We start from the raw sequence: 15,237 nt of genomic DNA, 5'->3' as shown, positions 1-15,237 counted from the left end.
CTTGCACAATTAAAATCCCAGCAAATTCACCAATCCAGTTTTGATTTACTTGCCCGGTTCAAATTTGTTTCCTCGTAGCACCAACACAAGCGCAACTAACCTCCCTAGGAAAGGTCTATGGTCATGGTCCAAACCATGTGAACACACAGTACCAAAGGGCCTGGGAACAATCCAACATAAGCAACCAGACCACTCTCTCAGGTTCCTTTGTATGCTATACAAAGTCTCAGTAAATTCAGTGCTCACATTTGAGCAGAAACTGACTTTTTATATCACGGCACATAATCAAGAAAATCTCCAGTGCAGCTACATGTCTACAATAAGCATGAATTTCATCCAAATGATCCAAGGGGGAACCTTCTTAAAGTTCTTGGATGATGGTGGCAACCTGGGGATCTCGATACTGAAGCACATCAATCCTTTCAGTAAAAACAGTGCCCATATTTGAGCAGAAGCTGATTTTTAAATCCCAGAACATCAAACCTGCAGAAATGATTAAATCTTTCATAAATAAGTAACTAACCACGAATGATATATTTCGTCATGAACACTCTCACAAAAGAAGGAAAACACGGAATCATGCATATAAGCCGGAAAGACTTGACATGATCGTACCATATCAAAATGGACGAAAAAGGGCCACAAAACATATAGATTGATTATTTAAAGCCAGCTTGGTTTGGCATATTTACTTGCATATCCAAAGTTCCTGTTTAGGGACAATATATGAATGTAACAGGGAGCTTAGAAAGACCCGCTTGTTGATGATTCATTCCATCATTAAAAACAAGGCAACCGATCGGTACATAGGAAACAAAGTTTTAGTAGAAATAGTGGTGTAGGGCTACCAATACACTGTCGAGGAACAATACTCAGTAAATTTTACATTTCCCTAGAAGTGTTAACACTGTCAATAATCTGTTAATATTCCCTAGCAGTATTGGATAGGTTTAGTAAAAAAGAGAAAAGATGCCTAAACTGTGATCTCCATTGTCTCAAACGGAAGGCAGAAGAGCTCCAGTACATGATAAAATTAGAATGTCATATGGATATTCTATGTTTCAAAAGACAGTATAACTGTTGTGGACGTGCGTCCATAGTATCAATGCAGGAGTAGCAGTGTGGGAGGAGTCCATGAGAAAGAAGTATGGCAGGAGTCCATTAGGAAAGTATAAGAAGTATGGCAAGAGTTCATTAGGAAAGTATATGATTAGGAAAGAGTCTAATTGTATTAGGCAAGATCTAATAATCCAAGTCGTATTAGGAGAGGTCAGAGACCCGAGCATCCATTATATAAGGATGACGTGTATCTACTTTTGAATAAAGCAAGAACAATCAATCTAATCTCTCCCTAATTATTCTCTCTTCTCAACCTATGTCTACCCTATCCCTCGCAGCCACGCCGTCTAGCTATCTTCTGCACGGTAGTTATCCCGTTGTGGATCTAAGTCTACAACATTTGGTATCAGAGCCGGCCACCATAGCTCTCGCTGCTGAGAAGGATGTCGCGGAGGATACTTCACATCACGATTCAGCGAGTAGTCTATTAGATCACGAAGAATTTGCTTCATCAAGTCTTCGATCCTTATGAAATTTTTCCAGGAAGATCAAGGATCGTGGCCTTCATCAAATATGGCCTAGATCACAGTGCTGCACGAGCTTTTCAAAGCTTGCAGGGCCGGAACATATATGATGGCTGCTGTCAACTTGGTATCGAGGTACTACCAGTATGGTTTCACAAATCAGTGGCTACAAATTCAGCAGCAGGAACGCAACAAGTAGCAACAGTGACCGAGGTATTGCAGCAAGAAAAAAAAAATTGTAGCAGCGCAGCCGAGCGCAATTGCCGCAGCAGTGGGCATGGCCGAAGTAAGTGCAACGGTGCTAGCAGAGGAGATGATGCAGCAAAAAGAAGTACAAGAGGGGCCACAAGAAACAGAGTCTGGGCAGACACAGTCGAGCACCGATGAGCCATATGTAAAGTCCGCTGTGGCAGCGGCGGTAAGTCTGGGTGGGAAACCATCATGTGTTGTGCATGGGCCGAAAGTTGGCGATGTGGATGGAATTGAGCCAAGCCATGGTACAAAGGGCGGCTCAAACATTAGTTTGGTTCTATGTGCATGCGTGCAAACAGGAAGAGATAGTTTGATACATGCAATATTCAGAAGCTATCTTTCAGATTGGAAAGAAAAGAACGGTAGTTGTGCTACATGCATGAGAACGAAATCAGATGGGATTCGTATTGCTCCCAGCTGTTGCTCTTTCCATAAAACCGAAAATTGCTTTATCTGGTTTGCATGGCATCCACCAGAAGAACGTGATGAGGGGGATGCCAAGGGTACATGGGACCAAGGGAACATGGAAACAATCCTATTGCCAACTGAAATGCAGCGAGATAAATAATGGGCACTCCAAGTACTCATGGGAGGGGATCTCAAACAGATGTTTTCCACTGAAAATATTTTTCTATGCGCTTAAACAGAAGAGAGAATTCAGGGAATTCCTTTCTTGGTGGTTGCGGGCTTGCGGCTACCTTGTTTTGCATCAAGAGAATCAAAGTCCACAATTAAAGAAATGGCATCTCATACAATAACCTAAAAAATTAAAACCACACTTCAATGGAAGCAGACTTGCCATGTCCCTTAGGAAATGAGCTAAATCTGCTCCATTTTAAAACACATCTCATAAGATAATTATACTTCTGCTACGAAGCAAACCACTAACAGAAACACATATCTATAAGCTCCACGCATCAAGAAAAAATCTCAAGCTGCAGACTTACAAACCATCAATAGCCACACTTTGATTAACAACAGGACAAGAGTTGAGACAGACCTAGGAGACAACGATTTATACCTTCCAATGAAGCCAGGCAGCAGCAAACTAGGGTCATTCCGCAGACAGGTAGGAGTAGGGTGCCTCTTGGCTGCCGGTCCGTGCTGCGGAAAAGCCCGAGCAACAGCGCACGTGGCATGGCGACATCGCTGGTCGTCGGCACTGGCAAGAGCTGCACTGGACGCTGTCGCCACACCGATACCACTTGCGCTGCAGCACAACAATCAGGCCGAGCAACTCGCCTTCCTCAAAGTATAGGTACAGCAGCAGTAGCCGCAGCTCCTCCTGCCAGCATCTTCTCACAGCTGACCATGGAATTACAAGGGTCAAGTTAGCTACAAAAGCGGAAAGGAACTAGTAAATTACATTCGGAGAAAGCAGCGGGAGGTACCTTACTGCAAGTCGTAGCCGTTCTTGTCCCCGGCGTCGTCCGAGTGGGGCAAGTCGTCTTTTCTGCACAGCACCAGGGCCTCTCTTGTGTGTCACTGCATGCATAAAGGGGGATAGCTTGAATTAAGAAAACAGATTTAAGAACTGAGGTTCTTGAGTTTTCATAAACAAAGATAACTGGTTCGGATCCTAATTTATAAGGCTACAAATAACAAACAAGGAAAATATTTTCAAGGATGATATAACTTTTGAAGCACGATCAAATTACAGAAGGCCGGTACATGTCTGATCAAACATTTTCAGGCATGATTAAACCCTAACCTACAAGGTACCTATAACTTATATCCAAATAAGTTGCATCAAAACAGAACCTCAGCAAGTAAGGTGATCCCTGTTGACCTAAGAAAAACTCAGCAAGTAATCAAGTTGCAGTTGTGACAATGTGAGCTATAAAACCAAGCGGTTAGAAACATCAAAATAGGAAAGAAGCCCTGCCATTCTATCTAGGAGAACAAACTACTTATGGGTGCTGCCTTGCAGATAGAAACACCACATGCGTGCTCCAAGCTCTTAAATTTCAAATAACGTGTGCAAGCTAGCCCCAAATCCGGCTACCAAAGTAGCTGCAGCAATCCAACAGCAAATCTACAATAACGCCTAGTGAACCAAAGACCGGCGTATGCAACTGCGTAACGTTGAAAGATCCTTTTTTTCACCCAGGGCCGGTGCAGCGCCGTGCGTCACAACGCGACGAGGGATGCAAGGTCTCACCGGCGTGGGAGTCGGACGGGACGACGGTGCGGCTGCTCGTGCCGGGGGCTCTGTGGGTCGCGTCATGGTTTCCTCACCGGCGTGCCGCGGCTCCGTCGGGCTGCACCAGCGTCCTTCCCGAGCTGCAGAGGGAGAGAGAGTGGGAGAGAAAACGCAGCAGCTTCAGCCTTCAGCGGGAGAGGAAGTGGGGACGTGTGATGAAGGGAAGAGGGAGTGCTGACCAGAGGCGTGCGGTCCCCCGACCTAACCTCTCCCCCGAGGCAGCGGCGCCGCCCGCCGTCCCCGGGGAGTCCCCCTCCACTCCGCCCCCTCCCCTCCCCTACAGGCCCCCCCTCCTCCGCCGCCGTCGCCGAGGACGCCGCGGGGCAAAGCCCCTGTGGTGAGGCGGCGGTGGCGGCTCGGTCCTCCGTCGGCAGAGCGCAGCGCGGGCTGCGGGAGCGTGTGGGGGCGGCGGCCTACACCCTCCTCCTCCGTCGACTGAACGCAGCGGGATGGCGGTGGCCGGCGGATCTCCGGCGGCCGGCGGCGGATGTTGGCTGCGGTGTGGTTGGATCTGGGCCTGAGGTTCGGATCGCGATCCATCGCGGCTGCGTCTCGTCAATGGCATGAGGAGGCTTCGCTAGGTCTTCTTCGCGGCTTGAGGACGTCCGGGTCTTCGGCCCGGGCATGGTGGTGGTGGCTGACTTCATCCACCGAAGGCAGTCGGCCAGGCTGGCTGTGTTGGATTTTTCATCCCACTTTCGGCGCCGGCAGCGAGACAGAGGAGGCATAGTAGCCGGTGAAAACCGTGCCGACTACGGTCATGGCGGGCGATGGCGGCGTCCGCGCCGTTATCTTGTTGAAGGCATCGTCAAGCAACTATCGCTAACCTACTCGTTCCGGCGGCGAGATGGAGGAGCTTGGAAGCCGGCGATGGTGTCGCCGGTGGAGGGTTGGAGTGGCCAGCCCGGGATGGTCGCCGACGTGGGGTCCGACCTGAATAAAGGCGGCAGTCCTAGGGCCTCTCTTGCGTGAAGAGGAGGACCTACCGGAGGCCTGGACTCGTGATCCGGCCGGAGTGTTGAGTTCGGAAGGCTCCGCCGATGAATGTAACGGTGCTTTTGCCCGGAGTTTGTTGGATCGGAGGTATTCGGTCGTGCGCACCCATGTTTTTATTCCGACCGATTGGTTCTGGAGGGAGCGGCGCGAAGCTCTTTTTCTTTGATTGACATCAAGTGACTATGGATCCATGATGAAAGTCGGAAGAAGAGAATTTCATGAAGGCCGGAGGGAGGACTAGCTAAGGGAGGTTCAAGTCTTTGCGATGTTGAGGGACTTGCTTGGTGTTCCGGCTTCACAGCAGCGGTATGAAAGTGGGGGCGACAACACAGGTGAAGTGCGAGTCCTACCTTTCGTGGTGAAAACCCAAGGTCCGGCCTTAATTGGTTGTGCCCGGCAATGTCCTTGGTGGAGGCATTTGTTTTGAGAGCGGGGACTAGTCTGTAATTCAGGTGTTGTCTTGGCGGTGGATGTATTGCTGTTGTTAGGCCCGAGATACTGTAGCGGGACTTTTCTTTGTTAGTTTTCTTTTCTTGTTTTTGGCTGTGTGCATCCGTAGTACCATTAGGGTGATGCGTTGTTGCAGAGGCTGGGTGTAATTGGTATCTTCTTGATATTAATATATTCCCTTTATCGAAAAAAAAGAGGCGTGCGGTCGTCGTAGGAGAGCGAGCAGGGTTGGTTTGTCCTCAACGGCGGCCGGCAGGATTCTGCGCGCGGCAGCTATGGAGGCGTGGGACGGCGGGGTCGACGAGGGAGGCGGACGGGGCCGCTGGCGTCCGGCGAGCTGCGGGGCTTGTCGCGGCGGCGCTCTGGTCTGGGAGGAAGAAGCGCGAGAGATGGAATGGGGCAGAGGGAGATTGGGGATCGAGGGGGCGTTGGGTGAGAGCAAGTGGGACCCACTGCTTCGCCTCACGCAGTCCGCGTGATTAAATGCAAGCTTATTAAAAGGACGCCTCGATCCCTCAAAACAAAAACAAAAAAGGACGCCTCGATTGTATGCGTGTCATTGACGGCTGCCTAGTCGTCTCGTCTTCTCCTTTTTCTCCTCGGCGACTAAAAGCCCTCAAGAGCAAGACTTATGACATGTCAAGTGTTGGAGTGGTAATCAAGTAGGCTAGAAGCCTGTGCAACCTGAATTTTGAGTCTTTTGATTTCTCTTTCTGTCGTCGTTCTTGTAACAATGCTTCCCATGAGCTTGCAAAGCTGGAAGTAATTTCTGACTCCCTGGACTCTTACTGGGATGATCATGCACCCAGTTGTATCGCTACTGTTCTGGCCAGAGATTTAGCTGGGCCATTTTAATGGAAGCCCTTGTTTAAACTTCAAAAAAAAAAAACTCCATGGTGTGGTTAGCCTCCTTCCATCGAGGAGGTGAAGTCCGAATCACACTAGATATTGGTTGTAGCTTCTCCGCCGAGTCAGGCACTTGGTTGGCTTTAAGAAAAGTGTCGTTGGTAACTCATTGTCTATCTCTCTCGCTGAATCCAGTAGGCATGTGATTTCTCTTGTTGCGTACCGGGGTTAATTGATGGGCACCTCTAATGTCATGGGATGTCTTTTATCACCGCAATGTTGGAGTGTCGTGTTTGGAGTTCGTCGTGCTGTCATGTGGTCACTTTTTTTTTAATCTTATGCCAGCAGCAAAGTCATGTGGCCACTTTGTGTTGGCTAGAGTGGTTGCGGCAATGTTTTTCGAATCTTTATTAGACTTGTTTGTGAGTGGGTGTGCGGTTGTGTGGGCGCTTGATCCTATTATTGTAGGTTTCATCCGGGCATTTCGTAAAACTTATGCACTCTCTTCTTAATTAATAGATGAGGCAAAAATTTGCTTCCATTTCAACATTTTTTGCTGTTGTACTAACTGGGTGTAGCATGCTCATATGCTCTTAGTTGAGATGCACACGTTATCCATCTTTTAGTTGCCTAGTCCCCAGCACCCGACGAGACAGCCGTCATTATTGTTGGCATCGGTGCTATATATGCACCCGCCCTTCCCCGGTATGCTTTCCTACCATGAGGTCTTCGTCGTACCAAAGCCGATGGTAGTCGGACGCGACAACTTCATGGTCGTCTCGAGCCGGGTGCTCCCGACCACCTTAGTCACGGGAGTGGCATTTACAAAGTCGATGCCCACAACAATGCACGTCTCAAGCGAGTGGGACGGGCGAGGCAAAGCACATATCGGGCTATATAGCTCTTCTCAACTTCACGGGAGTAGATTTCACCTACATGTTGAATCACTTCAAACTCAACGAAAACACATGATCACACTATTTGGCCATGCATGTTGGAGCCTTGATTAAACGTGGCAAGACAAATTACCAACTCGTACATGTAAAAAGAAAACTAACCAACTCAGTACGCCTCCAGCTAGAAAACTCACCAATTAATCTAGTCTACTCGGATACCAACTCGGTCTAGCACAAAATTATCGAGGCATCCTCCAAAACTACAGGTGCATATAGAGCATCTCTAACTGCAAACTATATGCGGTTTTGGGAGAAAAAAAACCAACTCGAACATATAAAACATATCTACCTGCATCGAAAAACTCGATGCGGGAGATACCCTAAATCCACCCCGTGAATCGCCATATATGCCAGATTGGAGGGTGCAAATGCGGTATTCCGCATCGCTTTCTCTGCCACCACCGCCCGCCACACCCGCTCGAATCCACTCGATTTCGATCGCCATTCTCAAATCGTCACCGGCGACATCTTTCCTCTTTGCCCGCTCTACCTCCTTCCTCCATGGCGCCGCCCAATTCATCGTGCGGAGCATGGATTTTTTTCACCGCGTGCCCGCAGCTCAGCGAGGCGCACGCCGAAGACCTCGCCCGAGCGGCACGTGCACATCTCCGACCAAGCGAACCGCCGCGGAGCATTGTCCCGACGCAACCCGAACTACCCCGTCTGGAAGGACATCTTCCCACGCGTGCACCATAGCGAGGCTGTCGTAGAAGCCACCACCGGCGCCACCCCCTCATATCCCACCACACTTTTGGATCCCTTCACCGCCACTCTATCTCTCTCTCTAATTTGTATTATAATCATTCTAAATTTAGCAAGCCAAACTGATATTTATTTGAGGTTTTAGCTGAAAACTCTACACTACACACAAAAAGTGATATGATAAGTTAATGTAGGTATATATACATGACAGCATTATCATATTCTTTTTGCGAATCACACCATTATCATATTATTTCATGTGTTGTACGTCGCATCACGGTTTATGCAAAAAAAAAAAAAAACGGCTTGACTAGGTACGTAGCTCCGCTGAGTAGATCGAGCATTATTTAGGCTGCCAGGCGGCCGGCCGGTTGTACTACGCGTATACGCTTGGTTATACGCCTATGTTGTCAATCTGGTCCGTGTGAATATATGTGTGGCTGCAGGAAAAGATGTCCTTCCATTGGGGCTTATCAACCAAGTTGGTGACGGTTCCTCAATTTTAACTTGGGATCCAGTTGATGCAGCCATCAGCGCAACTTGGAGAGGAAGGTAGAAAAGAGAATATCCATACAGTATTCGAACTGTTTGACCACGGAACGGGATGCTGAAATATTGATATGGTTAGAAGGAACTTCACTGCACCAAAAGCGGGTGCTATTCTAAATATTTTGTCAAGGCGTGAAGGTGCAGAGGACTTCTACGCCTGGTGTGTTAAGATGACATGGATTTATATCGTCAAACAGCCTGTGCTCTAATGAGTCGCAACGAACAAGTTGCTCTAGACGAAGGGGCGGCAACAAAAGCTTTAGGTCTTGAAAAACGTTGTAATCTAGCTACTCTATGGAAACTGAATGTTATGCCAAAAGTACGGTTTTTTTCTTCTGGAGGGTGCTTCGGGGTATTCTTCCTGTTGAATCTATCCTGAAGCATATACATATTACTCCAATCGGTAGATGGAAAATCTGCCTAGTTGCGGACGAAGATCTTGTGCATGTTTTGATTAAGTGTGAGCATGCACGCAAGTCCCATCTCTGAAGGTCCCATCTCTGAAGGTGTGGGAGGGTACTCTGTGCTTGATATATGAGGTGTTAGGCTTTCTACGCACTCCTTCATCACCTTGAGGTAGCCCTTGGCAATCATATCCACCCTGATCTTTTTGCCTTTGCGTCATATTCCCGTACGAGTGCTCTTACATTACATATCTCGCCTCAATCCAACCCGGCGTGAACACCCCGACTCCGTCGCCATTGAGGAGCTAGTGTGCACTTATTAGAGGTTTTTAAGGTGAGAGTCTACACAATGAGCAACCAAATGTTGATGTCCCCATCGACTATGACTAGTGCCACCAGTGACGTGGTGTCGAGCTTGGACCGCGCATCGATCATGTCAACCGCCGCTCTATCTTGGTGAGACGGCGTGGGAAGCCGGTCAACAACAAACCGATGATGATTGATAAACCACATGGCTGCTAACTTTAGTTGGAGGTGCGTGGATGACCTAGATTTTCTCCGGCTCCTAGCTAGTACGCGTTGGTGCTTGCGGTTGATGATGGGTTTGATTTGTGGGTGAAGACACCGTAGTATATACACGACATTTTTTTACACAAGTTAGGCCGTATTGCCTTGGAGTACGACTCGTTTGTTGGTACAGAGCTTAGTGCATCAATGAGATTTTTTTTCTTGATCTAGGGCAATGTGGTAGGTGCGGCTAGGTGCATGCAATGTACTACCTGCATCACGTCGCATACGGGCGGAAACAATAATTAACCAAAGGCAAAAGAAAAGGACATGAAAATCAAAGGCAGAAGACAACATGGGCCGATTCGGTGATTCCCATAGTCAAACTTTGGAGCCAGGAGGCCCGTTCTATGGCCACATCTCTCGGAACCGTCGGATGAAGATGGACGCGACCTGGTACTGCATTTCTCATTTCTCCCCTCCCCGTCCCCGTTCGGAGGCGGCGGCGCGCCCAGCGACCATGGCGGCAGCGAGGCCAGCTTGCTCGACGTCGCTCGCGTACGTCTGTGCGCGCGGCTCCGTCGGGTTCGCCTGACCGCGTCGAGCCGTCCTGCAGCCACTCGCAGGGCCGTGGCGCCTACGGCAGGGAGGCCATGGACGCGGACGTGCGGCACCTCCGCTCGCTGGATGTGAAGCCCGCCTTCCGGGCTCGTCCACGGCGTGCTGCAAGTCGAGCTGCTCGCCCACAGGGTCCAGCTCGGCTACCACGGCGCCCAAAGGTCGATTTTTTTTCCTTGGGTGCAGAATCTGTTCGGTTTTGCTTTGGTGGTCAGCATTAGGCCTCCAGTACGGTCTGTTTAGCACCAGCAGCATCCTAATTAGAAAGATGAATTGATGGAGTGGAGGGGAAGCTTGAGAGAGACAACACAAGGTGTTTTACAGTCTCAATGTGTCGATTCTATGGAACCGTCTGACGCGACCTGGAAACCCTACCGCATTTCTCATTGCTCCCCTCCCCGTTCGGTCCGTTCACAACGAGCGAGCGAGCGAGGGAGGCGGCGGGGCGCCCAGCGACCATGGCGGCGGCGTGGCCAGCTTGCTCGACGTCGCACGCGTACGTCTGTGCGCGCGGGTTCGCCTGACCGCGTCGACCGGTCCTGCGCAGCTCGCAGCGCCCCCGCTCCGTGAGGAGGAGGACAAGCACGCCGCGTCGACAAGGAGGGCGCCCTTGCAGCCGCTCGCAGGGCCGGAGCGCCTACGGCAGGGAGGCCATGGACGCGTACGTGCGGCACCTCCGCTCGCTGCCTTCCGGGCTCGTCCACGGGGTCCAGCTCGGCTACCACGGCGCCCAAAGGTCGAATTCTTTTCCTTGGGTGCAGAATCTGTTCGGTTTTGCTTTGGTGGTCAGCATTAGGCCTCCAGTACGGTCTGTTTAGCACCAGCAGCATCCTAATTAGAAAGATGAATTGATAGAGTGGAGGGGAAGCTTGAGAGACACAACACAAGGTGTTTTACAGTCTGAAGGTGTCGATTCTTGTTTGTTATATATAGCGTATTCCACTGCATCTGTTATGGCAGTAACCAAGTTCGCATCCACTGCCGTTAGTACCTGAGAATCAATCATAGGCACGTAGTTGCAGAAGCAGAACTAGACCTCTCTCAGGAAATATGAAAATTGATGCTTGTCTCGTGTTCATCTATAGCAGTATCTTTGAATAATAATGCGTGGCTTACTTAACCGAAAATAGAATTACATAACCTTACATCGTCTTGCAGTTTGCATGTGTTGATTTACAGGCGCATACGATTCTCCCAATTATGTTTCTAATTTTGTGTGTTGAAATATGCAGATCTTGATGCTGTGGAAGCCAACATGGACTTGAGTCGAATTCAGACTTGTCTTTTAGTTCATGCATTATATTCTCTGTTTATTTTTTGTAATAAAATATGGTATCATTGGCTATTCATTCTTGGTTAGTTAACATGCTTGGTTTCATAGTACGAGTCTGGTTGGATGCATATTTACTTGCATGGCTGCTGAGTTCATTTGTGTATCACGTCACGGGAGAATATCTGCAAACCCTCACTACATAAATAGATATACCGGTTGCCAATTATCATCTGCGCGCTCTGCCTTGGTAATTTCTGTCTACTGCTTTGTACTTTTGTTTTCTTGATTGACGTCGGATCCATTCTCAGTGCCGGTTCTCATGTTACAGGAAGAGACGCCGCCTAGCCGAGACTGGCCTGCCTGGAGTCGGGCGCGACCTGGGATGTTGCATTGGAGCTGGAGGTTTGGTGCTGGTGTACTGTTTAATTTGCTTGTAATGCTGAGTGGCGGTGGATATGTTGTAACGCCCAGTTTGTGTAGTGCGAGTTTGTTTCTGTTAGACCTGTGATTATATTGTTTGTTATATTACATTGTTGTAAAAGGAGTGGTAATGCTGAATCTTTTGGTAGCAGTGCTAACTAATTAACTAACGTGGGATCTGGAATTAATCGAGCGTGCCTTTGTGGCTGTTTGGAATTCTTCCCTTGTCCGCATCGAGGCTGGAAGAGCACAAGTTTGGGATGAAAGAAGTGGGTAGAGCTTGGTCATTGCTAATTAACGCGTTGCTCCCTAGTTTGGGCGGTCGATCGATGGAAGTCGAGGCAGGAAGCGGAGAATACCGAGCGAACCGGAGTGATGATTAATTCGTATGTGTCCGAAAAAAGAAAGAGATGTCGAGCCGGAGTAAATTACACAAATCTACCATAATTGGGGCACTGATTACAGGTCAGTACCATTCTTGGAATTTTTTACTAAAAGGTAAACACTATACAACGGAGTCCGATGAGAGTGGTTTCATCGGACCTCTCCAACGACGCACATCTTGTCTCCATCGAATGGTCTCTTCTGCACCTTGCTTTTTTTTCTCCATTAAGAACGCATGATTCCCTGCCAAAATCCCTGATATCACTCATTCCGAAATTTATGCCTGTAATGCCTCCCAACCCAAATCTCCACATTAACAGATTGACCTGCTTCCCCAAATCGAAACGCGCCGCCGTCGTCGTTGATCTGCTTCCCGATACCACTGCTCTCCATGCCTCGCCCAATCTCTCCCACCTTGCTGCTTCCTCCAATCTAGATCGACTCCATCGCCCCCGCATAGTTTATCTCGTGTGAGGGGCGGCCGCCGACGCAGTACGTTTGACCGCATATAGAAGCCCGTGTTTCAAAGGGTTATGGGAAGGAGGAGGCCAGGTTCACCTGCCGGCGGAGGGGATCAGCTGCAGCAGAAGGCCGCTGCCATGCATCTTTTGACAGACCCTTTCTTCAACGACAACAGCATGGGCGAGGACTGCACGAATCAGCCTTCATATACTCGGCTGACCTAGGTTCACACTCATCTCACCTCATGTTTATTTCAAGGTTCGAATATGTGTAAAGCAAATTGATCCACTTGCTTTGAAATACATGTGTGCTACTAATTGATTATATATTGGTACAATAGATATTTGTTGATATCATGTTTTTGTGTCTTGCTTTTACTGTGTAAAATAACAAACTATAATGAAATCAGTTTTTCCATCCCGGAATTGTGCTTTACATGTTGGCAGAAAGTAATGATTTTCAATTCTAAATTTTTATGCCTCTACATGGTACTCCAAATATTCAGTTAGATCTTCAAATACTAACATCGATGTAGTATGCTTCAATGCTTAATACACAATGCTTCATTGTTACTCAACCTCGACATTGCATACATTCTCATGCGAATAATCTTCTGTGATTATTCAAATAACATCATGTGATGCTTCCATCTTAATTTCTACTGCTTCAGATAATCTCCTATGATGTGCTTCATCCCTATCCTAGATGTTTCATTGAGGTACAGCTGTAGGTTAAAGTACTCAACCTCTAGTCATGTATGTAAATTAGATGCTTCGTTGGTAAATTAGTAGTACTTCGTTACTACTCAGTAGGCGCTTCTACTGATTTCTTGCTATGCTTCCATCCTAATTGTATATATTCCATTACCTAACCATGTAACATACCTACTTACCATCCATGCTTCCAGTAAAAACAATGATCGCTACATCACTAACCCTCATGTGCTTCCAAATTTATATGCTACCTACATTTGCTTTCTCGATGCAATCTAAATACATGGATAAAACTTATATCTTATTTCGTTATTTCTAGGATCTTTTATCGCTGCATGGTGATTACCCACGACGAGGAGGTTGCTGTTGCAGTCTGACGAGCCACTGCTGTTCATCTTCGATCTATCCCACCTGCTCATACTCGTCGCTTCGATTTTGTTGGCACTCTTCCTAAAAATATCCGCCTAAAAAGCAGGGCCGATCTTAGGGCATGCTTCACTGGTATGTCCTACAACGTCAACTAGTGCTTCGCTGCTACCACTGACGTCCCAGTGATTGCGCCATCACCATCGCCATCGAAGTGGATCATGGTGGCATTATGCCCAAACGGCTTAACCATGTGGACTCATTCTTGTTATATGTTGAAGCAAAATATATTATTACTGGAACCAAAATACATTTTACTTCAATTAGAAGCATTGGAAGCAATAATGTATCAACAAATATTCGTTCATAGAAACATGTAATTGTTACATGAGAAGCGAACAATATTTTCTTTGGAAGCAATATATCATAGAAACAATATTGATTGATTGGAAGCAATTTAATGCTACGCTGAAAGAATTCCCTGGTTTTACTAGATGGAAAATCTCCAATTTTTGAAGAAAATCGATTGACCACCAAAAGCAAAGAATTCTTGGTAGGAAGCAAAATTAAGTTGCACTCTAAATTAAGTTCACCTCCATTGAAAAAAGATATTATTTCATAAGGAAGCAAACCTGAATATCATTGGAAACTAAAGTTGCTTCTGAGGAAACAAACTGGTGTGGAATCTCATTTTTCTAGTGCATTAGTTACCTGATCCGAAATTGGTTGTCTAAAATACCACTGAAGTTCAAATACACGCGTCAACTGATTTCAATTTTAGAAAATCCCAACAGGAGCTAATACTGGAGCACGGAATGAAAATGAACCATCACTGTGAATATATATTTCTGAAACGGAAGCATCAGTGTATACTGAATCATGCTAGATTATTGGAGTGGATATTGGGAGCACATATGGAAGCAACGTTATTATAGGGAGTTTGTTTTGGAAACCACCATAGCAGCGGGGCGCTTGAAGCAACGAGATTAACGGAAGTTTTTATACTGAGTGATTAACAGAAATTTTGCTTTGGAAACAACCGAGGGAGGGAGTGGGCCGCTTTTAAGGGAGATTATTCTGTTGATATCCCCACGCGCGGGGCCTGCTAGAAAATCTAACGGCCAGACCATTTTCAATCCTACGGCAACAAGGTGGTCCGATGGGAAGCGAAATGTCGGGTGCCGATTCCTAGTGGTGCCCGTACTAAAAACTACAACTTCTGAGGTAATCAACAACAGATCGCGCAAACGGTTGTCTGATAGTAGTTTAAGTAAGGAGGGCCCACTGTCAGTGCTTACTAGACCGAACGGCCGTTTTCTCCCGTTAGGCCCGAGCTGAGATGGCCGCCGCTGCGCTCCCGTGACAGGTCGCGCCGCCCGCACACATCCTCTCTCCGGCGGAGACCCACCACTGACCACTACCCATCTCCATGCATGCAAGACCAGCGACACCCCTGCTCTTCCCTGCCTCGCAGTCGGCGGTGCCCCTCATCCACGGAGGCTGCCGTCGTGGGCGACGAGGAGCTCGCGCCCGTACTGCAGGGTCTGCAGCGC

This window comes from Lolium rigidum, chromosome 4 (assembly GCF_022539505.1).
Source record: "Lolium rigidum isolate FL_2022 chromosome 4, APGP_CSIRO_Lrig_0.1, whole genome shotgun sequence".
Lineage (NCBI taxonomy): Eukaryota > Viridiplantae > Streptophyta > Magnoliopsida > Poales > Poaceae > Lolium > Lolium rigidum.
Note: the sequence above shows the minus strand (reverse complement) of the source record.